The sequence below is a fragment of the Canis lupus genome, chromosome 32, assembly GCF_003254725.2.
Source record: "Canis lupus dingo isolate Sandy chromosome 32, ASM325472v2, whole genome shotgun sequence".
NCBI classification, from domain to species: domain Eukaryota; kingdom Metazoa; phylum Chordata; class Mammalia; order Carnivora; family Canidae; genus Canis; species Canis lupus.
In genome coordinates, this window is record NC_064274.1 from 1,225,572 (window position 1) to 1,252,744 (window position 27,173).

Consider the following 27,173-nt stretch of genomic DNA (forward strand, 5'->3'; position numbering starts at 1 on the left):
TTTGTTTTTAAAAAGGTAATCCGAAGAAAGCAGGATGTGGGGCAGCCCCGGTGGCTCAGCGGTTTAGTGCCGCCTGCAGCCCGGGGTGTGATCCTGGAGACCCGGGATCGAGTCCCACATCGGGCTTCCTGCATGGGGCCTGCTTCTCCCTCTGCCTGTGTCTCTGCCCCTCTCTTCGCTCTCTCTGAATGAATAAATAAATAAATCTTGAAAAAACAAGATGTCCCTGAGTAGATGAGCTGCTAGCTTTTAGAGAAAAGGAATAGTAAAATGCCATATTTCTTTAAAATCTCATCTAGTGATCTTTTTTCTCTTTACCACAGATATTAGTGCTGTTCTGGATTAGAGTGAGGACTAGAGCCCAGAGATGATAAGCATGTTGTTCAAGGTCACTTAGCAGTTCAGTGGCAGAACTAGAAGGGAGAGGCCAAGCCCCACCTCTGGGCTCCACAGCTCTGCTTCTAGATTAGACCATCGATGTGTCATCAAAGACGAACTGGGTAACCTTCTACAGCCAATTGCCAGGGAAGCCAGGTAGGAAATGAATGAGAAGTCTAAGATGTTTGTGAAAGTGTCCGGATTCTCCATTAGAAATCTGAAGTAGAAGAAGCAGGAACTAGAAGATGGGGCTGAGGGCAGGGGTTTCTGGGGGCAGAGGGTGTCCCCAAGCAGACAGCGTGGTGTGGGTAGTCTCTTTCCTAATGAGGGGGAGCTGGTGCACATTCCACCGAAGTAATGTGCAGTGACCGTGGCGGGCGTCACTTCCAGAATTGAGGACCCGAGCAGACGTCACTGTCGTTCTACCCATGAGTGGCCGCCAGACTATGACAGTGGGTGATAGGGACACTCAGTGAGCTGTGTCCCTTCACGTCCCGGTGCAGGTGGGAGAGTGCTCATCCCGCCCATGTCACTATTACCGGGTAGTGTCTGGGCTCTTCCCGAGGGCGGGCACTGTGCCAAGTGCTTTACTTATATTATCGTGTTTGGTCCTCACATCAGATTCTATTATCAGCCCCATTTCTGAGGAGAGAAAACAGAGGTTTGGAGAGGTTTAGTAACCAGCCCAGGGTCACAAAGCCGGAGAATGCCAAGATCAGGATTCAAATTCTCCTTGGCGGAGGGTGGTGGCCCAGGGTGGCGGTGCAAGGCACAGGCCCTGCAGTCACAGTGTGACTCCCGACCCTGCTGCCTGCTGGAAATTGTTCAACACGTTGCTTAACCTTCCCAAGCCCCTGTGTCTTCCTCTGTGAAGTTGCAACAATAATTATAGTATTTATAGAATTGTGGTGATGATTAGAGAATGAAACATAGTGACTGGTGGCATGTGATTCATTACCAGTTGTTAGCTGTAGTTCAGCTGCGGGTTAAATCAGTGCAATTGCTATTGCAGTAGAACAAAAATGGTAAAATACTAACAATTTAGTATGGCTCAATCTAATACCACATAGATATCCATTCTTTGTAAATATAGTAGTGGTTCCCTATTCATCTCAAAATTTGTGAAAAGGCAGGTGATTAAGTGCTTCAACATCATTTTTTTCTTTTACTTGTCTGCTTCTTTTAGCTTCTCTAAAGAATCACATGGAGAAGTCTTCTCTTCTAATGTCACAGCAGCCAGGAGGACCTTACACAAAACATGCAGTTCCCAGAGCCACTAATCTATTGAGGATGTTGCCACCAGGGACTTGGAGGAGAGTGGGTTTGAAGTGAGTTTGGATTGCACAGAGCAGCACTAGGAGGAAAAGACTGATGAAATGGAGAGGGAGGAGATTTCTGGCCCCTTTAAACTAGTGTGTGTTCTGCTGTTTGACGGAATGGCATTCCCATTGTAGATGGGGGATTGTGATAAACAGACATTTGTCATTCTGCCCCTTGGAGGCAAGCTCCTGGTCCCCAGCAGGAGGCTGTTAACTTTGACACATTCAGAATGAATATTGTGGCCTGACTGCTCTTGACTTCTGGGTTGGTGGGGGTAGTGTCTGATGGAAGGACTTGCAACTTAGTTGTGTTTGGGGTGAGAAGTTGCAGGGTGAGGAAGGAAAAACTGGGATAAGAATTTTGCCTTCTAAAAAAAAAAAAAAAAGAATTTTGCCTTCTTAGAAGGAAAGACAGCTACTTTGGGGACAATGCGTCTGTGGTGCAAGATCCAGTGGCATGTTTCTCTGCTCTGCAAGATGATTTTTCTGCCCAACACTGACTGCTGTTCTCATCCTGCACTTGCTTCAATCCTATTTCCTTCTAATTCACATTATAGAAATCTAAATAGCTCTGCAATTCGAGTGGAACATTCTGGAGAGACAATCTTTCTTGTTAATATAGTAACTTTTAATTTAATTTAATTTATTTATTTGAAAGAGAGACAGAGATAGTAAGAGAGAGAGCGCAAGCAGGGAGGAGAGGGAGAAGCAGGCTCCTCACTGAGCAGGGAGCCTGACTGGGGCTCAGTCCCAGGACCCCAGGATCATGACCTGAGTTGAAGGCAGATGCTTAACTGACTGAGCCACCTAGGCACCCCAGGAACTATCTTTTTTTTTTTAAGATTTTATTTATTTATTCATGAGAGACACAGAGAGAGAGACAGACAGACAGAGAGGCAGAGAGGCAGAGACACAGGCAGAGGGAGAAGCAGGCTCCATGCAGGGAGCCCGAGTGGGACTCGATCCCGGGACTCCAGGATCACGCCCTGGGCTGAAGGCGGCACTAAACCACTGAGCCACCAGGGCTGCCCCCAGGAACTGTCTTTAAATAAAATTAGTCTCACCTTTGAAATGTGATCACATTTTCAAGGATTCTTTAGACTTTCTTGGTGTCTAGAATGGAGATTACTACTATACTGAGAGTATATGCCCTGTGATTTCAGACTTCTGCTGTGTATGTGTGCACACACACAAGTGTGTATCTGGGGGCATGCTCCCTTTCTTTCTTCTTTTCTTCCACATCTAAAAATTAAAAGTGTTCTTAAGATTTTTTAGCAAGGTTTACAGATTAGCCTTGGGTCCTATAATTTGTTTTTTTCTCACCACAGCAGCTGTTAACTAATGAAAATGCATTTACATACCCACACACTCAGACACACTTGGAGACTGTTTTTTTTTTTTCTGTGTGCACTATTCCTTTTCTCTCTCTTTGTGTCTATGGTTACTGTTAGGCTGACCCATACAGTCTGGGGCAAATACCAAAACTTGAATTAAGTGCTACTTCTCCATACAGCTGCAAAGGATTGCAGTTTCAGAGGCTCAGATGATAGATTTAAGCAAAATTCCTCTAGCTTGTAGTTTAGGAAACCTATAAAGATTCTATCCACAAAGGTGAGCTCCATGGCATTTGACTGTACTGAATTTTAAAATGCAGTGCTCTAATGTTGTTTGTTTGTGTGTGTGTGTGTGTGTGTGTGTTTAAATAAACACTATGTTCGTAAATTACTCTGGGTTGATTTTTACAGTATTGAATTTTTACAGCATTGAATTTTATTGTTGGAAACAAGGACCATTGAAAGATTTTTCTTAATTTGATTCTCCCTTGCCTTCTCCTGGTTTCTGTGAGGAGCTGTTGCTGGCAAAAACCATAATTAATTATTAAAAACTGAACTTCTCCCGGGATGCCTGGGTGGGTCAGTGGTTGAGCATATGCCTTGGGCCCAGGGCATGATCCCAGGGTCCTGGGATCGAGTTCCTCATCGGGCTCCCTGCGTGGAGCCTGCTTTTCCCTCTGCCTGTGTTTCTGCCTCTCCCTGTGTGTCTCTCATGAATAAATAAATAAAATTCAAAAAAGCCAACTGAACTTATCCAGCCCGAAAGGCAAGGGCTGGGAGGAAGAGCAGACAGGGGCACTCCATGATCAAAGCTGGCAAAGCCATTCATTCTTCCTTACCTGCTTTGTCATTAGGGTGCATGCTGTCGCAGTGAGTCAAGGGACCCAGGGGAGACCCTGTGTGGGGAGGGCAAAGATGGCTTTACCCTTAGCACAGGCTCTCCTTACAGCAGCTTGACAGCTTTCCCGGTGCGCGGGCAGGACAGAGCTCAGGGCCTGGCCACTGCAGAAACCGGTTCTCGGGCACTTCCTCTTCCAGGGGGGCCTGCTGCTGTCAGGCAGGCCGGCTGGCCATTGGCTGGGGGGAGGGCAGTAACCCGAACTGCCTTTTGTACTTGCCTAATCAGGGCAGCCCTTTGATTGCAGGTTCCGAGCAGAGGTGCCTGGCGGTGTGGGACACCTGTGTCTTAGCTCCCGCCTTCGCCTTCCCGGGCGGTGGGTGAGAAGCAGTCCTGTCCCACCTCCCTTGAGTCACCGAACCCCCTGGCGGCCCAGCGCGGCCCAGTGGCACGCTGGACAGAGATACCTAACAGATAACCGAGGATAATGGAAATGCTGGCCTAGACTTCCCTTAAGGTAAGTCCATTTTAAACCAGATCTTTCTCGACATTATCTCTACATTGATCACGACAGAAATGCCAGTAGTGAGGAGGTAAATGAAAGAGAGGCAGGGAAGTTGTTTAGCGTAGACCTTTATGATGAAATTGCTGTGGTGTTCAGCCACCAGATGCACTGGCAAAACGATACCACGGCATACGTAATGATGTAAATGGGGGCAGGAGGCTTAACGAATTATTGTAACCCTTGCAGGCAGTTGACACTCGTTGTGCACTCCTTCCTATTTGATGAGAAACTCAAGTGATCATAGAAGAAAGTAACTTTCAATTAAGGCCAGAAATACATATGCCAGCTCATACAATAAAATAAAGTTAGTTTGAGTATCTTGGCTCCTTTCGATTATGCAACCCCAGGATTTATAGTGTAATTCTGATTCTCACTTATTTTTAAAGCTGTCTTTAACTTTTCCTCTTGTGATATGAAAGCAGTTTTTCTTTTTATGGTTTGTTCAACATGGTAGAATCAGTGAATTTCACTTCAGTGAGGGGGTTGATTGTATCGGCTTGGCTCCCTTTGCTCATTCTGATGTTAAAAAAAAAAAAAAAGGCAGGTTCTAAAAGCAAGCACCTAAATTTGAGCAAAGTGAGATACTTAGGAATATTAAGCTCTATCTTTTTCTTACATTTTTTTATTTTTTTATTATTTTATTAAGCTCTATCTTGATTTCATTTTCCTTGTAGTTTGATTGACAGATACTTCAGGGATCATCCTGTCTCCCCTCTTGGATTGCTGTCAGCATACATGTAGTTCCAGGATTTAATAATTTGAAGTTGGTAAAAAAAAAAACAACTAGTGGTTTGGAACCAGTGCTTATACCCCTGCCTGTTTTGTTGTGATAGGGAGGAAGTGATTTCCTCTTTGATTTTGATATTTTTAATGAAAACTCTCTATAAATGGATAAAGGTCCATTTATAAATCCAAAGAGGTTCTGAGACTACTATTCCTACCATATGGATTCCAAAGATATAAACACCTTCACGAAACAAAGATTTCTTCATTTACCAATTCCAAATGGTTCTGTTCAAGTAGTAAATGATAATATAGAGAATAGATAGAGGTGGTAAAAAAGCAGATAAGCATTTAGAAACCCTTCACTTGCCATCTATGCGAATTATCCTGAAATATATCTTTTTCTTCCAATATTTGTAGCCAGTTGGAAATTTCCATCTTTCTTGTCTGTTAGATAATTTGCTTTTATAAAAAACATTTTCCTACAATAAGTTCAACATCATAGTAATACTAAGTATAAGTACTAAAAATGACTGCTTTGATGAATGAAAGCATCAGAACATTACCTAGGGACTGAAGCATGGTCATGGCACAGGTCTACAGTAATCATTTTAAATATAATATGTATGCAAATAGCACAGATGGTTGATGACAATTGAAAAAATAGATTGGTTGGTAGGTAGATAGGTAGATGCCAAGTGAATTTGAGAGGTTAAAGGAGAAATGGGTGTTGGAAAGCTAAATAAATAATGTATATTTAGCATGAATTTAAATTTCAAAAATCTTCCCTTATGAATTAGAACCTAGAGAGTGTACAAACCAAGATGCTTTCCTGGGTTAAAGATAAGTCATTTTTGTATAGAGAAGGATAAATACTGACTTAGCCCCAATCATGATCTTAAAAACACACACACAAAACACTATTCATAAAACCCCCGCCCGGTGTTTTAAAAGGTACAGACAGGAAGAGAGAGCTAGCTGAAAAACCTCTTTATCTCTAATTAAAAAATAAAGTCACAGAAACCTCGCATTCCCTATTAAGAGTATAGAAAGCCCTTGTACATATCTGCAGAGTACCGGGGGACCCTCAAATATGAAATTTAACACAGTTGTTAATAACTAAGACACACACACACACACACACACAGACACACACACATTTCATCCCAAGACCACTATCATTAGAGGGTTAGATTGGGGCAGGGAATTAAGTATCTTAAGTTCATTTTCTTCCCCAGGGACAATTTTTTAAAATATCCTTTCTGCCGTTAAAAATAAAGTATCCTTTCTGGAGCTGTGGAATGCCTGCCCACCTCCCTGGAGTACAGCGTGGTGAGAGTCCCCTCTGGTGTTGTGGACGGCACACAATAGGGCATAATAGAGTGCGCTCAGCCTTCCCTTCCCAGACACACATCGTGTGTCCCATTAGCTCTGCCTGAAATGTGCAGTTATCCAAATGATAGCTGCCTTTGTCAGGCAGTCTCTCCCTCCCCAGTCTTGTCCTCTCCCTCTCCACCCCCTTCAAAATGGCCCCAGATCTCAGCCTTTTGCCCCTGACTTTGCTGAGCTGGGCAGGCCTGTGAGCTCAGAAGCTGGAATAGCTGGGTGAAATCTCCCTTTGCTCAATGGCCATGGGGACAGACAAGCAAGATGGGGTTCCCTGGCGCTAGACACATGGAAACAGAAGCATCTTCCCATGTTCACTCCTTAAATGTCTCTGGTTAATAGGAAAAAGTTGGCACTCCTTGTTAGGCCAAGCCTCTAGAAGGCATGTTTTAAACAACAACCACAGCAACTTCCAGCATTCCTAATGTTCACATTTTGGAGACAAGGGGGTAACTATACCACAGGACAAACCGATGGTTTTGGAAGAAGCAGGGACCGAAGCAGTCTCGAGTCATTTTGCCTCTCAGTTGGACAGATTAGATGAAAAAATAAATGTCAAATGATGGTGACAGTGACTGTGGTATTCGTAGCTTATCATCTGATATCACTGGGGGAAAAGCTTTTTAAAAACTTGTGTGAACTGAAATGGGTAAGATTGCTCTGATGTCCTGTCAAGTGATCAAGTGAGCACTGGTGCCAGACATCTGAAGTAGGATAGGACGTTGCTCGTACACTCCAGGCCTGGTTTTATTTTTTTATTTTTTATTTTTAAGATTTTATCTATTTATTCATGAGAGACACAGAGACACAGGCAGAGGGAGAAGCAGGCTCCTCACAGGAAGCCCGATGTGGGACTCGATCCCTAAACTGGGATCACGCCCTGAGCCAAAGGCAGATGCTCAACCGCTGAGCCACCCAGGCGTCTCGAGGCCTGGTTTTAAAGTGACAACTCTGGGGATGGAATTTAAATGAGCCTCACCCCGAAAAGCTATGGCTCTTTAGAATCACCTGGTTTTTTTCCCAAGTACCAGAGCTCCTTAGTGACCAATAAAGCTACCAGTAGATCTTTCCCACCAAAAACTGTGGTCAGGCATTCCAGACTAACCCTCCAGGGGTGGGGGTACCAGCAATTAGGCCCTGAAGTCCATCTCCAAGTCCCTTCCTTATCTTTTCCCTGGCAGCAGTGAAGGCTGGGCTTACTGACCTGATATTTATGCAATGATTTCTCGGTTGTTTGTTAAACATGCCTCATTAATTCCTCTATCTGATGCACGTCGGTCAGTATCATCGTGGCAGTTTGGAAGAGAGAGAAAGATGATGAAATGGAATGATTTCTCTGATAGCACCGAGAAATTAGTGAGAGTGTAGAAACTTGAATGTTCCTTCTTTTTCTGTCTTTCTATCAAAAGAGAAATCAGGAAGCCTTAAACGTTGCCCACAGTAGTTCTTTCTGGGCACTAAAGATGCTTCAGTCCAGAAATAAGCTATTCTCTTAAATGGATTGTCCTGTGTCTGGGAGAGGGGGCCAGAGGCTTGAGAACAATAAAGTGCATTGGGTCATGGAGTGTGGTGTGTGTGTGTGCATGTGTGCACACGGGTAGGTATGTCTGTGCACCTGCGTATGTGGGCATCCTCATGTTCACCCAAATGGCTCACAACCCCACAGGTGTGTTGGTAAAGTTTGTCCGAAGCTTAACTGGGAAGGACAGCAACCTCTCTGCTGTGGCCTTTTCCTAGAGAGGCCTGATCATTCATTTATAACAGATTTCAGCCCAGGGCCCCCTCACAAGGGAAAGCAGCCGGGAGCTGCGGGTGAGCTAGTCTGAGGGCGGCAGGCCCGCATTGCCTTCCAAGGTATTCCAGGAATGTTAATGGTATGCCTGAGTGGAGGGCTTCACAGCCCAGAGCTCAGGGCTGAGAACTCCTCTGTGGCCATCTGTTGAGGCTCAGGAAGTCTCATAGCAACAGCTTCTCAAGAATGGTGCCTTTTTTTTTTTAAATTAAAATTAACTAACACAAAACCCAAAACTGCTCCACTGCTCAAGAAGAATCAGGACAGGATTCAGATTCTTTCTACAGAATGATGAGCTTTTAAGGAAGAAAAGCCCCCACATCCTTAATTCCTGTTCTTTAAATGAGCAATTTGTACTTGGTTTTGAGGTCTTAATTTTTTTCCCCCGGGGTAAAATTCTTTTTGGAAAAAGGGTAGAGGTGAAAACAAGTTTCCAAAGCTGTGGAGAAATAATTGGCAAGGATGTAGTTAAGAAAAAAAAAAGTGGTTTGAGATTTTCCTGGTATTTGTTGTGTTTAGCCATCCCGTCAGCCAGCAGCTGCATTTTTTTCCTCCGTAATAATGTGAGCTTTATAAGCCTGGCTGTTTAGTTAGTGAAATGAACTTCAGACAAAGATGCTAATTTTACTGTGACCATATGTGCGTTCCTTTTTTTTTTTTTTTTTTAAGATTTATTTATTTATTTATTTATTCATGAGAAACACACAGGCAGAGGGAGAAGCAGGCTCCATGCAGGGAGCCGATGTGGGACTCGATCTCTGGTCTCCAGGATCACACCCTGGGCTGCAGGCAGAGCTAAGCCGCTGAGCCACCCGGGCTGCCCCCATAGGTGCGTTCCAATATGAGTCTCTTGAATCTGTGTTAACAGTAGCCCTTTAAAACAGCGAGACGGGAAATAGTATTTATAGTTTGTTATTTTTCGATTGATGAGGCATTAAGTTAGCTACTTAGAAAAACCAAGTTTGTTCCTCAGATAGAAGACTGGAAAATGATGAACACCTGAAGCCTGACTAGCAGCTGTGTGACAGGAGCAGGCACACTAGACAGAGAGACAAAGGAATTATATTCCAAACTCTGCCCCTCACTGGGCTATTTGAGGAAGGTACACAACCTCTTAGAGCATGTTCCTCATCTACAAATTGGATTTCTTGCACTGTTAGGAAGGTTAACTAGAATCACATAAAAGGAACTCAGGAAATAATCCTTGAATCTGAACAGCACTTTTGAAGGAGTAGTCCATGCTGTCACTCTTGCCGTTGTACAGCCCTGGGAAAATAAATACTTTCATGAGAACTTTATATCCTCTTCAGTTTTCAGTGCGACATTTTAAAATTTCCTTCCAGTCTCACTAGAGGAAATTTCCCAGGGGAGTACTAAAATATCCCAACAAACCATTGTGCCTATGCATGTGTGATTCTTGAATATAGTGCATACATGAAATACTTCTTTACAGTCCTGATTGGTAATGCATATTTCTACTCATGAAGTACTATTCAAATCTGATGTGCTCCCCGCCCCCCCCCCGACGCCCCCCCCCTCCCCCATGATCAAAGGGAATGCCACCAACTGCCAGGAAAAGGATATGGACTCCAAGTTTGGTTTTTGAAATGTAGGTTCCTTTATTTTTTTTTTTTAAGATTTTATTTATTTATTCACGAGAGACACACAGAGAGAGGCAGAGACATAGGCAGAGGGATAAGCAGGCTCCCTGCAGGGAGTCCAATTCAGGACTCTATCCCAGGATCCCAGGATCATGACCTGAGCCAAAGTCAGAATGCTCAACCACTGAGCCCCCAGGCGCCCCTGGAATATGGGTTCCTAAGAAGTCTGTCTTTCTTTCTTTCTTTCTTTCTTTCTTTCTTTCTTTCTTTCTTTCTTTCTTCTTTCTTTTTCTTTTTTTTTTTTTTTAGATGTTATTTATTTATTAATGAGAGACACAGAGAGAGAGAGAGGCAGAGACACAGGCAGAGGGAGAAGCAGGCTCCATGTACCGGGAGCCTGATGTGGGACTCGATCCCGGGTCTCCAGGGTAAGGCCCTGGGCTGCAGGCGGCACTAAACCGCTGAGCCACCCAAGCTGCCCCGAAGTCTTTCTTTCTATAAGAAGCCGGACCACTTTCCCCCTCTGTGCCTATTGCCTCATGTATAAAATTTAACCAATTAATATTTATGGAGTATGTGCCATGTGCCAGCTGTATTTCTAGGTGCTGGATTAGGGAAATCATGAACAAATAAGGACCAAAATTCTTGCACACATTTTGGTCAAGGGAAACAGATAATAAGCCCCCAAATAAGTCAATTATGTTGAAGGTTATAAAATGATAACTGCTATGGAAAAACATAAAGCAAGGAAGTATGGTCAATGATGAGTATATGCTGGCAAAGAGGGATATTGCAGTTTTCTAAAGCATCACCAGAGAAGGCCCCACTAAGGTGGGAGAAAGCAAGGAAGACTTGAAGGAGGAGAGAGACTAAGCTTTGGGGTGAGCTGGGGAAGAGTGCTGGAAGTGGAGAGAATAGCAAGTGCAAAGGCCCTGGGTGGGGGGAGCCTAATTGACTCATGTGAGGAAGAGGGGAGGCCAGGCCAGTGCAGTGCAAGGAGGGGCAGAGGTCCAAGCCCTCTGCCCATTTACTCTGAATGAACCCTATGAACTTATTTTACAGAGTTATTAAGAGATTTCAATGAAATCATTTGTGTAAAGCCTTTATTTAGCACAGTGCCTACTACACAGAACATTTTCTGTAATTGTTAGCTATTGTCTATTTGTTTATTATTACCACTACCTAGGATTTAAAGACAGAACGATGTGAGCACACAGAAGACAGCTTTGTTCAGTTCCAAATCGATTATTCTTAAGAGAATTAAACTCCCAACCTTGCCTCCCTAAATAGTCAATTCTATCACCTAAAAAGGTCCCAATTCTCTATCTGCACACATACAGAGGGGAAAATGTACTTTTTAAAAACTGGCCTTGTTTCAGCCAGATCAGTGTTTCTATCATGAAAGTACTAAGACCATACTCTCCAGGGACAGGTGTATTTTGAGACATTTGGTTTAAGTTTCAGCTACAAAATCCTATTGAATCCCATTGAATTCCCATGCTATTGCAATGTACTCATGTTTGAGTTTTGATGTCCATACCATTCTCTAGGCCACAGAATTTGAGGTGGGGAGGAACCTATTGCAGATATAATGAAAATGAGGAATTGAGGTCTTTTCCTTCTCTCCAGGGCCCAGGAGCAAGATTGGATTCCTGGGGCGGTTCAAGAACCCTCTCTCAAGATAATCTTCCTGGACACCTGTCCGAGAGTCTAGATTTTTTTTTTTAAGATTTATTTATTTATTTATTTATTTATTTATTTATTTATTTATTTATGATAGACATAGAGAGAGGGGGGAGGGGAGAGACACAGGCAGAGGGAGAAGCAGGCTCCATGCCGGGAGCCTGACGTGGGACTCGATCCTGGGACTCCAGGATCGTGCCCTGGGCCAAAAGCAGGCGCTAAATCCCTGAGCCACCCAGGGATCCCCGAGTGTCTAGATTCTATTGATCTCCTCCTTTAAACTGGAAGGATTTTAGTTATAACTTATGTCAAGTGATGACTAAGTCAGAAACGAGAAAGGAGGGAATTCTTTTCTCTAAGCATTTGAAGACCATCATTTAGAATTGGGGTTACCCTTGCTCCAGAACCAAAATAAGTGGCTTGGGAACTTATTGGACTAAGTGGACTATAGCTCACTTTTTCTTTTGAATGAACACTTGTATTATTATACTCTACATGATCTACGAAAATGCTCCCATAACAACCCAATGACAAAGCTGCAATTTTAATCCCCATTTAACTGGTTAAACAATTGACATAACCAGTTCAGTAACTAACCAATCCAAGGTCACACAGTGACAGAGCTGGGATTGAACCCAGGCAGTTACAGCAGGGTCTGCACTCTTAAATCCTACATTGGATATGCCCACAAAATGTTCTGTGTAGTCCTATATACCATTTTCATTTGTTATAGGTCTCCTGTTGGTTTAGAGAAAAAAGTGATCTGGCATATCATTACACTTTATTGCCCTCTGTGAGGGCAGAGAATGTAACCTGTAGATACCCAGGGCCTAGCATACTACCTGGGGCAAGGCAGATACTCAAATATTTGTTGAATGAGTGAGGGAGTGAGGGTGTGACATGAATAAACAGTAGTAAGGCCATAGAAATGCCTTCCTGATCTTGCAGAGCTACAGAGATACATGTGACTGCAGGATGTCACACTTACTGCAAAAACTTTGAAGTTACAAAACAGATAAAATTAGAGATGAGGGTTTAACAGGGCGATTATTTGAACCAGGGTCAACAGTTGCATCCCTTGTTAGGTGTTCACTGATACTTTGATAGTCACATCCCACTGGAAATAGTGCCCATAAAAGTGCCATTGCATGAAAAAAATAGTGTCCTCAGACTAACACCTGCCATGTGGGCAAACCAGGGAACCATGAATTCCACTAAATCAGGATTTTAGTGTGGGTTTTGGACCCAGTGCATTTAACAAATGGATATTGAGACTCACAGACTTATTATGGGGTAGAGCAAGAAAGCCTGAGTCAGGCCAGTGCCAGAGCCTGAGGGAACATTTGGGTGCAGGGAATATAAACCCACTCAGACCAGCTCAAATTAAACAAGATCTTTCTTTGAAAAGGTATGAAGGAAGCTTGTGGAAATCCAACTGTAGGAAGCCAGGAACACTTCAGATTTAAGCTAATTATTCAGTCAGAAAAAGTCAGAAGCCTGAGTATGAGTTCCTACCTTGGCATTGCTGAGTTTTGGACTTTGGTTAAATTACTCAGTGTTTCTGGATCTTGTTTACCCATCTTAAAAATGGGAAATAATGAAGGTATCTACCCTGTTGAGTTGTTGTGTAGATTAAATGAGGCCATACATTTAAAGCACTTGGAACACTGCTCGACACATAATAAGAGGTCAATAACCATTACCCTTTATTACAATTTAGCAAGGAGGCAGCTATTCACTTCTCCTTGGACTGCATAGTCCCTCATTTTAGTTGACTTTGAACATCAGTTCCATTACTCTTCCTTCAGACTAGCTCCCTGGAAAACAAGGTTCCAAAGTTAATTGAATGGCATAGTGATATCATCAAGCTTCCAGGCTTATTTATTCCCATTCTACCATCATTGGCATGATGATTTTCCTCCCCAGATTTGCCCCTCATGATTATAATATAGCTGCTGTAGCTCCAGGCATCACCTACTCATACAATTTTGTCCAAGGGCAGGAAGGAGTCCCAGGTTTGTGCATTTTATCAAGAATGAGGAATGCTTGTCCAAGAACACTTCTGCAAACTCCGGATCAGATCTCATTAGCTAGGGTTGTGTTCTATGCCCGGTCTAGACTCATAACTGGCAAGGGAGCCAGAATACCATGATTAGTGTAGATCAAGAGTGATTTATCTCTTGGAGCTAGGGAAGGATCTACTGTCCTGAATACATGGTCATTTGATACTGCAGTTGAATAGAATTAAGTCCGTGAAGAAGAAGGGGACACGTGCACACACGAAGAATCCTATTTGCTATAGAAGAAAAAATATATAGGTTCAATGTCACTTGTATCATTTTCAATAACAGCAACAGAATGCTGTCTGATTGATACATGTCCTCAAACTTCTGGGTTTCTATCCTCCCATACCAGCTGTGTGTGGCCTGGGCTCACCATAGAGCTGTTGCTGGGTTCTACTCCAGGTCTCCTCACAGCTCTTGAGCTTTCTTCATTTGGTTAACTCAGCTTCTGTGCTCCAGTTCCAAGTTCCATGGGCAACAACCTGATCACTAGGGACAAGCTGATCCAGCCTTATCCCTTTGGCAGGGGCTTGGTCGGGGCTGTGTTCTCCGAGAACAATTGTGAGCAAGGAGACAATACCATCTGTCTCTGACAAAAACACATGATAGCCCTGCCCAGTCCTTCCTAAAATGGCTCTGTGCCCAATTGAAAATAATATTTTTCATAAGTAAAATTTCATAAATTAGATTTTAGATATATGAGTGCCTTTGACAGGGAGTTAAAGTCTGATGGCTCTACTCCCTTTGGCCTGACTTAAGTAGAAGAAGAAAGATAATTATGGATTCATATTAGGAGGGAAATAGTGAGAGATTTGAGGAGGAAGGTGCTAGGAGAGCTGAGTAAAGTCATAAATGAAATCAGTGCGGCATCAGGGGCAGGCCAGTTAGGAGAACCAAGTAGGATTAACAAGGAAAATCCCCATGGAAGGCAGAAGTATAAGAAGTTGAGCCTGTGGTTCAGTAAGTATGGATAACTCTTTATTTTTTAATATTTATTATTATTATTTTATTATGATAACGGCCAAACATTCCTGAAGGTAGAGAGTACCAGAAATTCCCATGCATCCCCCTATCTGGCTGGATGTTAAGGGGAACAAGTCTGGGAGGAGGAGGGGAAGACTATAAGGGAGAAGAATCCAGAGAAGGACAAAACAATCGATGACAGATATATTAGTGAACTTGTCCGGAGGGGACAGAAAGTTGAAATCCAAGATGTTTGTTCTTCTTAATCATAGGTTAATCAAATAATTGCTAAGTGGGATCTGGTTTCTTGGTTCTTCGAGTAGGAATTATGTTATCTGAGGAAGCAGAACCCCCATGGCCTGTCTCCAAATTGTTGGGGGTCTTACATGGTGACAAGACTAAGAAATCTGAAGGAGGAGGCACCACTCATTTGACATTCAGCAACTATTGATCTGCACTCTCCCAGGCACTGTGGTAGGCTTTCTAGGCATGCAGATCTGAAAGACATGGTTCTTGCTGTCACAGAATGTAGTGTTTTTGGGAGAAATAGACAAGAATATCCCGAACAGGCATGCCATGATAGCCTAGAATTTTTCTGGTAGCATAGAACAGGTGAAAGCTTTTTATAGGAAGATGAATGCCTTGATTTTTAGAAGGATGAATAGGAATTAGGTAGATGGATTTAGTGGGTAAAGGCATTCTAGACAAAGTAAACAGAGGTGCGCGAACTTAACCTTCAGTCAGGACTATGGGCTGACTGTATGCTTGTGACCTTCTGCAAGAGGGGCAGAGATGAGATAGGACCAGGGCTGCAGTCCAGTCCAGGCTTTGCTCCCTGGAGCAGCTGTATCCACCTGGAGAAGGAGAGGCCTTTGTATGATTTTCACAAGGTGCTACGTGGGCTGAGGGTAGCCATGTTGGATGGATTTGGTACTCTTTGGAGAGCATATGTGAGGACACTCTTGAGTTTGAACAGGATCCTAAAGGTGATGGGGAATTTAAAAGGCAGACCACTGACAAAAATCAGATCTGTGCTTAAGAAAGACCATTCTGGCTGCATTTTGGAAGATGGCAACTCCGGAGGAAAAGAAACTAGTGAGAGAGGGCTGGTCCAGGTGAGAAATAATGGAGGCAATCGTGGGAGAAGAGGTAAGGATGGAGTCAATGTCCAGAAGATAGAATAGGTAGACTGGATGACAGGCTGGCTTGGCTCTTTGGGTGAGGGAGAGCAAGGAGGTTAGGATGACTCCCTAGTTTTAGCTTCAGCAGCTCAGTGGAAGATTATAGCTTCCCAGCAAAGACTGATAAACCCAAGAACTCTGACATAGTGTGTGGTAGGTGTTACCTATTAGATAACAATAAAAAGTTCCTTATATAAGCATCATGGTTAAAGATTAAAAGGAAGGCTTCAATAGTAGCTTTTGAGACAGAGGAAAAACACCCTGATCTTGAGCTGTGCCCCTTCAGAGAATGAGCCATTGATATTAAAGGAAATTGTTACTACCCCTTCCAAGTACAGCCAAACCTCCTGCAGTGGATAATCAATCCTTTCAAGATAGGACTGAGAGTAATGCCCGGCTCAGACAGCTAGTTTCTCACCCTTTTTCTTGCTTTCAAGAGTAAAATGATAGCAACCCAGAGAATCCCAAACCTTTTCCCATTCTTTTGGAGAAAACAGGGTTTTGTTTCTCTTGTACCTGATGTTGGACATGCCAACCGCATTCTCTCCATCTACCTGTACTTCCTGTGATGGTAGAGTGGCTCAGCCTTAGGAGTTGAATGGTCCTGGGTTTGAATTCCAAGTTCTTCTATCTAGAGACGGGCAGAGGGAGAGGGACAAGCAATCTCCCCACTCAGCAGGAAGCCTGACGTGGGGCCTGATCCCAGGATCCTAGGATCATGACCCAAGCAGAAGGCAGATGCCCGACCAACTGAGCCACCCAGGCGCCCCTGCCTGCTCCTTCCTGGTGTGCCTTGGGATATTGGGCTAATAATGTTGGGGATAGAGAAGCACACCATTATACTGTAGAAACCACTGGAAAGAAGGCGGAGAACTGTGGTACTCTTAATGTTCCCATGACTAGGATGTTTCCTTGGGAGACACAAGGCCACTGAAGCTACACTTGGAATTACATTTAATAATTCAACAAAGAATATTTATTGCTAACTACCAGCATGAGGCTTCAGCAGCCGGTTGCACCCAAAGAAAATTTACTTAACTTTCTTATCAAAAAACAGTCTTGATAAGATACTTACTTGGTGACTCTAACTTTGGTCATTGCTCTGGAATGTTCCTGGTGGTGCTGCCAGTTTTCATTGCCCATAGGTATGATATTTTTGTAAATGCCCCCATTTATGCTTTCACAAATTAAAACTGTTTTTATGCTGTGCTGGAATTGAAAACAAACAACTAGTCTCCTTTGAAAAGAAGAGTATTGAGACTTCAGGAGTTACTACTGTTAAAGTGTCCAGGATAAGAAGTACATGTTTAAGCATGAAGCATTATTGTTCTTGGTTGCCAACTGAATCCTCGTGGAGCAGCGTAAGGACTAGAGTTTGAGAATCAAACAGAGAAAAGTGGAAAGCCTGTTTATCATACTACTCTGAGGCCTGTTATACCTTTGAGGAAGAAAGAAAAGAGATTGCAAAATTGTTGAAAATGAGCCATTTGTAACTTATTTGCTAGAAAAGAGAAAGAAGACAATTCAGTGATAGTTAAAAATTTAAACTGGCAGTTCTCAAATCAAGGTGATTTTTCCTTCCCAGGGCACAGTTAGCAAAATCTGGAGACATTTTTGGTGGAGACAGAGGTCAGGGATGCTGCTGAATCACCTGCAAAGCACAGGACAGTCCCCCCAAAAAAGGGTTGTCTGGCCCAACTGCGATAATAACAATAATGGCTGTGGGAGCAGCAGGTAGTTCTTAATCAACATCGGACTATCTTTCAGCAGGAAATTAGCCTTCCCATTGCTTTCCGAGAATTAAAATTATTTTCCTCGGTTTGTATAGGGAAAAACACGGTATACCCTATTATACCGGGCTTAGTCTAAGCTGTCTGTTTTGTACATAAGTCTCATATTGTCAGGCGATTCGGTCCAAAAAATCATCAGGCCAGTTGCTGGGGCAATTGTGGGTGGGAAAAACCCACAAGATTGACTCAAACTGGTTGGTTGAGCACTCTGTGGACACGCAGCTCTTTTGTGGCCATAAAGGGAGGAGTAGGAGAGAGAGGTGAGGAAGTGTCTCCACATTTCAAGGCTGCCCTTTAAGGAAAGGGAAAGGTGGCTCTTCAAATGCTTGCCAAGTGTGAAGCCTTCCAGGAGCGATCACAGAACCTTCCTTCTGTTCTTTCTTCTCGTTCTCCTTGATTGTCTTTATTTAACAAGCTGTTTCTTGAGTATTTTCCAACCTAATTCCTGTGCTAAGTACTGCTCATGATGTAAAAAACCTAGAGGTTCTAAGAATAGCTAAAACAACATTTTAGAGCCCTATAGATAATCATGCTATCTCAAAAAGGAGAAGGTGAAAAAGGGCTTCTTCCCCAGATTTTAGGTACGTATATCTCACAAGGTATAAAATTAAGTGACATTTTGCTATGCATTTAATTATGTGTTTATTGAAAAATGTAAAAATATATAAATTCAGAATAAAAGACTGCTATAGCCATATGTGAATTTTCTGGATTTTATTCTCTGTGGAAAGTTTTTACTTTATCTTTGAAAGATGACTCAAGTCTGGGGCTTACTAATAAAGGTATATTAGTAGATAATAGGCAAAAGTAAAATTAATTACAACAAATACACTTATTTTTTTAAAGATTTTTTATTTATTCATTTGAGCGAGCAAGAGCACGAGCAAGAGGGAGGGGCTGAGGGAGAAGGAGAACAGACTGCCTGCTGAGCAGGGCACCCTACCTGGGGCTGAATCCTAGGGCTCTGAAATCATGACCTGCGCCAAAGGCAGACACTTAACACACTGAGCCCCCCCCACCAGGTGCCTCTAAAAAAATGTATTTGTAGAAAATAGTTTTTGAGTTGAATCCCTCTTAGCCTGTAGGAAATCAAATTACTTTTCACTATGATGAATGTTATTACACCTTCAGATACTTAAGTGGAATTCGCTGCACAAATATGACAAGAGAGTGAAGGGAGAGTCGGAAGCCAGACTGCCTGGATTCAGATCCTGTCTCTGACCTCGATTTTTCTGAGACTATGGAACTTTGAACTCCCAGTGCCTTAGTTTCATTATCTTCAAAATGAGGGTAATAGTATTTTCCTCAGAGGGTGATTATAAGGATTAAATGAACTAATGCAAGTAACTAGCACAAAGTGCTCAATATGTGTTATTTTTTTGTCATCATCACTTTGTGTTGTATTTTATTCTTCTATATTTGTATTAAGCAGGAGACTGATGGATCGGCCCACTGCAGCTTGCCCAAATTTAACATGGTGTAAATGCACCTAACTTTGATCAACTTGTGTTCCTTGGGACAGTTATCTTTGAAAAATGCGTACTTTGAAACTAACAGGACTGAGATTTATTAATTTATAAATGAATCCCCTGACTTTCTATGCATTTCTATGTATTTCCTATGAAATACATGAATAAGATCAGCATCTTAGATTCCTAAGGCTCAAATGCATTCCAGTCTTCAGGCAACTGGGGCCTTATATTAGAATTTGAGCTTCTGATTGCCTTGGAAGAGGATGCTTTTAACTCTCCTAGCCTGTGTGATACTGGGGAGTGTGGGATAGCTGCTCTAAGGAGTGTTGACGTCAAATATATTCTGGCTGCCTTTATGTCAAGTTGCTGACATGTTATATTTCCTGTCCCTAAAGCAGGATAGAGTCAAAATGCTGTGCACAAATAGGTGGATATGATTTTTTAGCTTTGGTTTTTCTTTTTTTAAAATTTTTTTAAAAAATATTTATTTATTTATTCATGATAGACATAGAGAGAGAAAGAGAGGCAGAGACACAGGAGGAGGGAGAAGCAGGCTCCATGCCAGGAGCCCGACATGGGACTCGATCCCGGGACTCCAGGATCGCGCCCTGGGCCAAAGGCAGGTGCTAAACCACTGAGCCACCCCGGGAACCACAGTTTTGGTTTTTCAATTGTGTTTCCTTAGTAAAAACACATGATTGCTTTTGAGTTTAGCTATGTCATTTAAGTATATCCCTCCTGCTTAGGATCTTGGCCATATCTAAGTTGCCTGTGTGTTAGTCTAGTAAGGCGGTTGATCAGTATTATCTCTTAAGTCTGAATTTTCTTGTTAAAATGTTAAAGTGAGAATCATCCACCTAAGGAATGCCTTACAAATATTAGAAATCACTTTTTCGAGGATTGATATTAGTAATCGTTAGTGTGGGAAACTTTAGAAATCATAACCACCTAGAGTGGTATGGGCAGGGGAGAAGAAGGAGGGTGTAGAAACAACTACACTTGTAAGTTTTGTAAGACAAAAGTGGTATTGCACTCAGAGTAAGAGATCTGCGAATTCTATCCTATTCATTCCAGATTGAATTTTGAATAAATGACGAATTATTTGTACACATAAAGCTAAGGATTTACTCATCTATAAAACCAAAATCTTGAAGTAGTTGATGCCTAAAGTATGTTTTGTCTCTAACAGGTCAAAATCAATCTAATGTGGCTTTTGGATGGAATTCCTCAAGGGACAAAGTAGATGCACATTTAATTTAGTGCTGAGCAAAGCCTTAATAGTAAAGATTAAACTGATTCTGAGGTAAATACCCTCTTCTGCAATGCAAACAAAAGCTGTAAAAGTAATGTCCCCATGTTGATGTGTATCAGTATGGGGGTACTTAGTGAAAAGATTGCTATGGGAAGATAGATTGGCCCTATTTCATCCTGACTTCATTACTGTTTTAAAGATTTTATTTATTTATTCATGAGTGACACACACACACACACACACACACACACACACAGAGGCAGAGATATAGGCAGAGGGAGAAGCAGGCTCCATGCGGGGAGCCCAATGTGGGACTCCATCCCAGCACCCCGGGATCACACCCTGAGCCAAAGGCAGACGCTCAACCACTGAGCCACCCAGGAGTCCCTCATCCTGACTTTAATAGTGTGGACACAGCAGCAGAAATGATGTCTCTGATGGCAACTTAAATTAGAAACAAGAGAAATCAGGAGCAGAAATTTACCCAGAAGACAATGATGTGTCAGTGACATCCAGCCCAGAAGAAATTTCTAAGCACCATTTAATTGCACGTTAGTGGGAGAGGATAGTTTTCATTACAGAAATCCTAAGAAAAATTGGAAAAAATAAATTGCATTTGAATTTGATTTGTATCATAGCCTTAAATTCTGTATCCCTTTAGCTAAGATACAGGGATCTGTGTCCCTTTAAACTGTTGGTATGCCTTCAGAGAGCAAACAGGCGTAACCCATCCCTCTAACATGGGTAAGCAAAAATTATAATAATCTTATTTAAGATAGAAAAAGCAAAAGGTAGAAATAATAAAGAACTGTCCAAGTGATTGAAGACACTGTGCACTTCAGCTAAGTGACACCAATAGGGAAAACCTAGTAGAATTGATGAAAAGGGAAAAATATATTTTCAGGGGCGTAAATCCCAGATTAAAGAAAAAAAAATAAGCAAAGATAGAGGCTTTAAGCAGATGGAAAAAAATCCTTGTTTTCTAGAATGTCTCTTCAAAGATATTTGGTAGAAATTCTAATAGCTATGGTTAAATTTCTCTCTAATAACAAAATGTCAGATGCATTCTTTATTATTGCAAATTTCCAAAAATTTGGCACAATACAATATATAAACATATTTTTAAAGATTGTATTTATTTATTTGCAAGAGCTAGCGTGAGACAGGTCGTAGACAGAGAAGAGAGAGAAGCAGACTCACTGCTGAGCAGGGAGCCTGATGTGGGACTTGGCCCCAGGACCCTGGGATCATGACTTGAGCCAAAGGCAGACACTTAACTGACTGAGCCACCCAGGCGCCCTGGCACAATACATTATATTTCAAACAAAGAAGTATTTTTAAATATCCTGCTCACTACTGACTCTGCTGCTCACCAGTTTTAATGCAAGATCACTGCTCTGAATCTCAGTGTTCTTAACTGTAAGATGGGGGTAAAAAGCTCTGGCTGCAGAGGTACCTAGGTTATTGATTTCATACACATACATTACACTACATACATGGTATTGTACTGGATAGCTGGCAGGAATCCAATAAATGCTGTAGGGACATGTGGGTAGTGGTCTTGGTTGTCAAGCTGCACCCAGACTGACACAATTTGCATATATTTTACCCAGTCAGCTTACTGAGCATCAATCTCAAAATCTGCAAGCATGATGGGAAAACGTTCAAGTGTGTGTGGGTCTGTGTGTCTGTGTCTGTGTCAATGTCTGTGAAACATCTGAGAGTTGCGACCTACTAATAAAACATCTTGGGAAAAAGAAGATGCTACTCAGTTATAAATGATCGCTTGTCACCTACCCCAGTTCTGTTGGCTCTAAAACATTCATTGCAACATCTCATTATAGTTTTCTCCATTTCTGATTTTCCTGTTTTATAAAATTATATGAATTAAAACCGAATTCAAGGCATGTTTTGCAGTCTTTCTGGATCTAGAAGATGAACAGGCCAAACTGGAAATAAACAAAGCCAGGAATCTTAAGCAAGAGTGCAGAGACCTATTCACTCCCACTCTCTGAGGAATTTATGACCAGTAAAGTTCTCTAATGAGCACAGAATGAGAGCATTGCATCTTCTCTTAATTAGTTTGACAGATATTCATTTAAATTTGAAAAGATTCCCAGGCTTGGGATTGCAAAGGAAGGTTCTGAATTCCTTTTACGTCTTAATTCTGTTTTTGTTGTGGTGGCTCTGGGGAATGTCAACATCTGAAGAAGAATAAAGCCCATGTCTTCATCTAGGGACCTCCACATTTTCTATTTATAAGTGCTGTGAACCAGTACGCTTTGGCTCTGCAGCTGTGGAGTTGAACACAAAGCACCAGGTTCTGCAAGAATACTGTTGGGCTTGGTGTCTATGAATTTTTTTCTCATGCCTAATAAAGGATAGCCTTAAAGGGCCAGCCTTACTTCAGAAGTCACTAATCTGATGTGTTGGTAGACACCAAAATTGATGAATTCACTAAACTATGAATGTTTTTACGGCCTGTAGTTAAAACCATGGATATGAGGTTACCATCAGCCTTTGGTTATCCATGGAAATGAGTCATCAGGAGGCCATATATACTTCCTGTAGATTTACATATATGTATGTGTATGTATGGTCATATATATCCTTTAACCAATAGTGACAGTAACCTTTATCAGGGTTGTTAAAGTATACTGACAATGGCAATGACTCTACCTTATCACACCTTACTAGCTATTCACTGGAGCACACGGGTGCTGAAATGCACCCCCCCTCACTGGCCTGGCCAGGCACCATGGGACTAGCTGCATGGGTCCTGAAAAGTGCCTTTTCACTGTCCACACAAGAAAGGCCCCTATAGGCTGACTAGCTGGGGTCCTGACTGGATATTGCTATCAGGGAGATGTCTAAACACAGACAGCTTTGAGGGGAAGCACAACATTTGCCAGTCTACCAAAGCTAAACATTTAGTTCTTGAGCGAGTTCATTCATCAGGTCAGTCTGGTCTACGGTTCTTGGCAATGTGTCCCCTCCACACCTCCCCCACCACCATTTTCCCCAGACTTAAAGCAGATTCCTTTGCTTTTCTCAATCCGTCATAATGAAGCCAGAACATAACATCCAAGGAAAGGAGTCCAGAAATTTTAGGCCTGATTTAAAGAAAATGAGACAGAAAACATCCACTATTCTCTCCAGTCCATTGACTTGTTCATTAGAGCGTATCCTTCGTGGACATTTTTTACTTACTTCTGGCAGAGGTGGGGTAGCACAGTGCCAGGTCAGAGTGAAGTGAAAGCCCCTGCTTTACCATTTCTTTGTGGAAGAACCTTGAGCAAGTTTTACCTCTTTGAGCAATCATTTCCTCTTCTGTAAAACAAGAAAGCTAATGTGAGACTTCGCTGAGATAATATGTGTAAACTGCTTCCCAATATGACCATATTGAGCAGTTTCTCAAAGTGGGCCCTCGGGGCCAACAATGTAACTGAGGAACTTGTTAGAAATGCACATTCTCAGGCGCCCAAATAAAAAACTCAAGAGTGGGAGAAAGTATTTGCAAATCATATATCTGATAAGGGGTTAATATTCAGAATATATGGAACTCAACAACAATCTGGTTATAAAAAAGTCAAAGAACTTGAATAGACATTTCTCCCAAGATGATATACGATCTCGAATAGGCACATGAGAAGATGCTCAACATTTTTTTTTAAAGATTTTATTTTTTATTTATTCATGAGAGACACAGAGCGAGAAAGAGAGGCAGAGACACAGGCAGAGGGAGAAGCAGGCCCCATGCAGGGAGCCCGATGTGGGACTCCATCCCGGGTCTCCAGGATCACACCCCAGCCTGTAGGCGACACTAAACCGCTGCACCACCAGGGCTGCCCAAGATGCTCAACATTAATAATAATCAAGGAGATGAAAACTAAAACTTCAATAAGATCCTACCTTGTGGGGATCCCTGGGTGGCTCAGTGGTTTAGCGCCTGCTTTTGGCCCAGGGCATGATCCTGGAGACCCGGGATCGAGTCCGCGTCAGGCTCCCTGCATGGAGCCTGCTTCTCCCTCCTCCTGTGTCTCTGCCTCTCTCTGTCTCTCTCTCTCTATGCCTATCATGAATAAATGAATAAATCTTAAAAAAAAAAAAAAAGATGCTACTTTGTACCCACTGGCTACTATCAAAAAAATAGGTCTTGGAGAAGATGTGGAGAAATTGGAACTTTCGTGCACTGTTGGTGGGGGTGCTGTAGAAAGCAGTGTGGTGGTTCTTCAAAAAATTAAACATAGGGATGCCTGGGTGGCTCAGTGGTTGAGTGTCTGCCTTTGGCTCAGGTCATGATCCCAGGGTCCTGGGATTGAGTCCTGCATTGGGTTCCCTGTGGGAAGCCTGCTTCTCCCTCTGCCTATGTCTCTGCCTCTCTATCTGTGTCTCTCATGAACAAATAAATAAAATCTTAAAAAAAAAAAATTAAACCTAGGTTTACCATATAACCCAGCAATTTCAATTCTGAGAACAGATCCCAGATAATTTAAAAGTGTCTCCAAGAGGTAATTGTACAGCCGTGTTCACTGCAGCATTATTCTTAATAGCCTAAAGATGGAAGCCTCTCATGTGTCCATCCAGGGATGAGTGGGTAAACAAAATGTGGTCTATCTGTACAATGGATTATTCAACCTTAAGGAAAGAAATTCTGACACATATAACAATGTGGATGAACCTTGAGGCCATTATGCCAAATAAAATAAGCTGGTCACAAAAAGACAAATTCCATGCTCCCACTTACATGAGGTACCTAGAGTAGTCTAACTTGTAGAGGCAGAAAGTGGATAGGTGGGAAATAAAAAGTGCAGCACAGGGAATGATATTGGCTATACAACAGTATAAGTACACTTACCGCTACTGAACTGCACGGTTAAAAATGGTAAAAGATGATAAATCTTATCTGTGTTTTACCACAATTAAAAAAAAAAATAAGAGTGGAGCTCAGTAGTCTGAGTTTTAATGAGTCCTCTAGATAATTCTGATGCTTGCTCAAGTTTGAGAATCCCTAATGTAGATAAGCATTAAATGAATGGTGGCTGCTATAATAATAATATCATCATTATATATGCATCAGTAAAATATAAATGATGTTCAATGTAGTTTGATTTAAAGTGTCCTTGATATTCTAGATTTTGAAAATTAGTGAGTTGTGGGGTGCCTGGGTATGGCTCAGTCAGTTGATCCTCTGACTTCGGCTCAGGTCAAGATCTCAAGGTCCTAGGATCAAGCCAGAGATTGATCCCCACTCAGTGGGGAATCTGCTTCTCCCTCTCCCCCTTCCCCCTTCCCCTATTTGTGCACTCTCTCTTAGATAAATAAATAAAATCTCTTTTTAAAAAAAGAAAGAGAAAAAATTAGTGAGCTGTTTTTAGAAAATCCTGCTAAGTGAATTTGGGATATACAATTATCAAGAACATTCCTCTTCCCTCACCATTTTACACTTTGAAAAGCTTGTATATTTTCTAATTTCCTGATAGCTGAATGGAGAAGGACAGCATTTCATTTCTAGAGTATACATTCAGCCTTGGGAAGCTGAGTAATCATTTTTCCAGGCTCTCAGGACCTCAAAGTCCATATAGAACATTTTTTAGAATCTGTTTCCTTTAGGATCACAGTCCTACATTTTTTGAATATGTGAAAAGCCAAGTAATGTAAACTTTTTCTTTCCTTTCAAATGCCCCCCTCTGAATCAGAATAGATGGAAAGAGCAGTGTTAGCAGTATCTTTGTGCCTATCTACAACTTTCCAACACTCAAGTAGGTGGGCAGTGTAGAATTATTATATACTCACACCATTTGAGATTCTGAGTAAAGTTAACAGCAGAGACAACATTAATTTACTAATTTCAGTAGACTCTCCTGAACTGTAAATGTTTTATTAGCCTTGAATTTAGATTATCACACTTGTTTCAGGCAGTTCTTGCCACCTGGTGCTTTATTTTTATTTATCTTTTGGAGGGCAAAGGGCAAAAGGCTTTGAAGAATACCCCAAACAAGCAAGGAGAAGCATTTCTGCAAGGAAAATTAGTGGCATGTTGTTTTCCTGTGCAAGGGGCAATGGGGATATAATCTCAGTGCTACACTTGACCATCATCTGTCAAACCAAAGCAAATAAGCTAGTGCCAGTCTTTTTTTTAATTGTAAAATTAGGACAGAGAGTAACCGCCATGTGGTATGTCTACCCAAAGACAACCACCCCCATTTCAGAAAATGTTTACTTTCCTGGTCTGAGTGAGTGATGTGCCATCAAGGTATGAATTAAGTCACAGCATTTGTGGAAAGGTTCTAGTTGTTTAGCAAGAACCACAGCCATTGATTTTTGGTAATCTTGACTTTCTGAGAAGGAGAGAACTGGTTCTGAGGATTCATCTTTGAAAATGAGAAAATTGAAAAAAAAAATGAGAAAATTGGTGCACAGAGAAAGAAAAGAAAGAAAAAGAAGAAAAGGGTGAGTGGTCGGCTCTACCTGCCTTCCTGTGAAATCTGGAGATTCAACCTCTTTTCCAAAAATAACTGCACTTTGTTTTGTGCCATTCACTTCCTATTTTCTTCAAATGGCCAATTATCTTGATACACTCTTGGAGTGATCCTTGTTTGATTTGAATGTGTATTTTTTCCAGTGAGATGCCCCCTGTGAACCCATCCCTAAGTTTTCCATGTTTTCATCTGTAATCTGGGGTCTTATTATAAAATGAAATAGGTGGGGATCCCTGGGTGGCTCAGTGGTTTAGCACCTGCCTTTGGCCCAGGGCGCAATCCTGGAGTCCGGAATCAAGTCCCACACCGGGCTCCCTGCACGGAGCCTGCTTCTCCCTCTGTCTGTGTCTC

The 27,173-nt window shown here is 42.1% G+C and overlaps 1 protein-coding gene and 1 long non-coding RNA gene across 2 annotated transcripts in view; one reads left to right on the plus strand and one right to left on the minus strand.

The window, feature by feature from the left end:
* The window catches only part of LOC125754210 (uncharacterized), a 57,960-nt gene extending 53,818 nt beyond the window's left edge, over window positions 1–4,142 (minus strand). Inside the window, exon 1 of the long non-coding RNA XR_007407834.1 lies at window positions 3,871–4,142. This is a non-coding gene — a long non-coding RNA (uncharacterized LOC125754210). The remainder of the gene's footprint in view (window positions 1–3,870) is intronic.
* A 42-nt stretch (window positions 4,143–4,184) lies between these two features.
* Window positions 4,185–27,173, plus strand: part of SHROOM3 (shroom family member 3) — a 173,427-nt gene continuing 150,438 nt past the window's right edge. The window contains exon 1 of the mRNA XM_049105065.1: window positions 4,185–4,386. The gene's annotated coding sequence lies outside the window, so the exon portion shown is untranslated. The remainder of the gene's footprint in view (window positions 4,387–27,173) is intronic.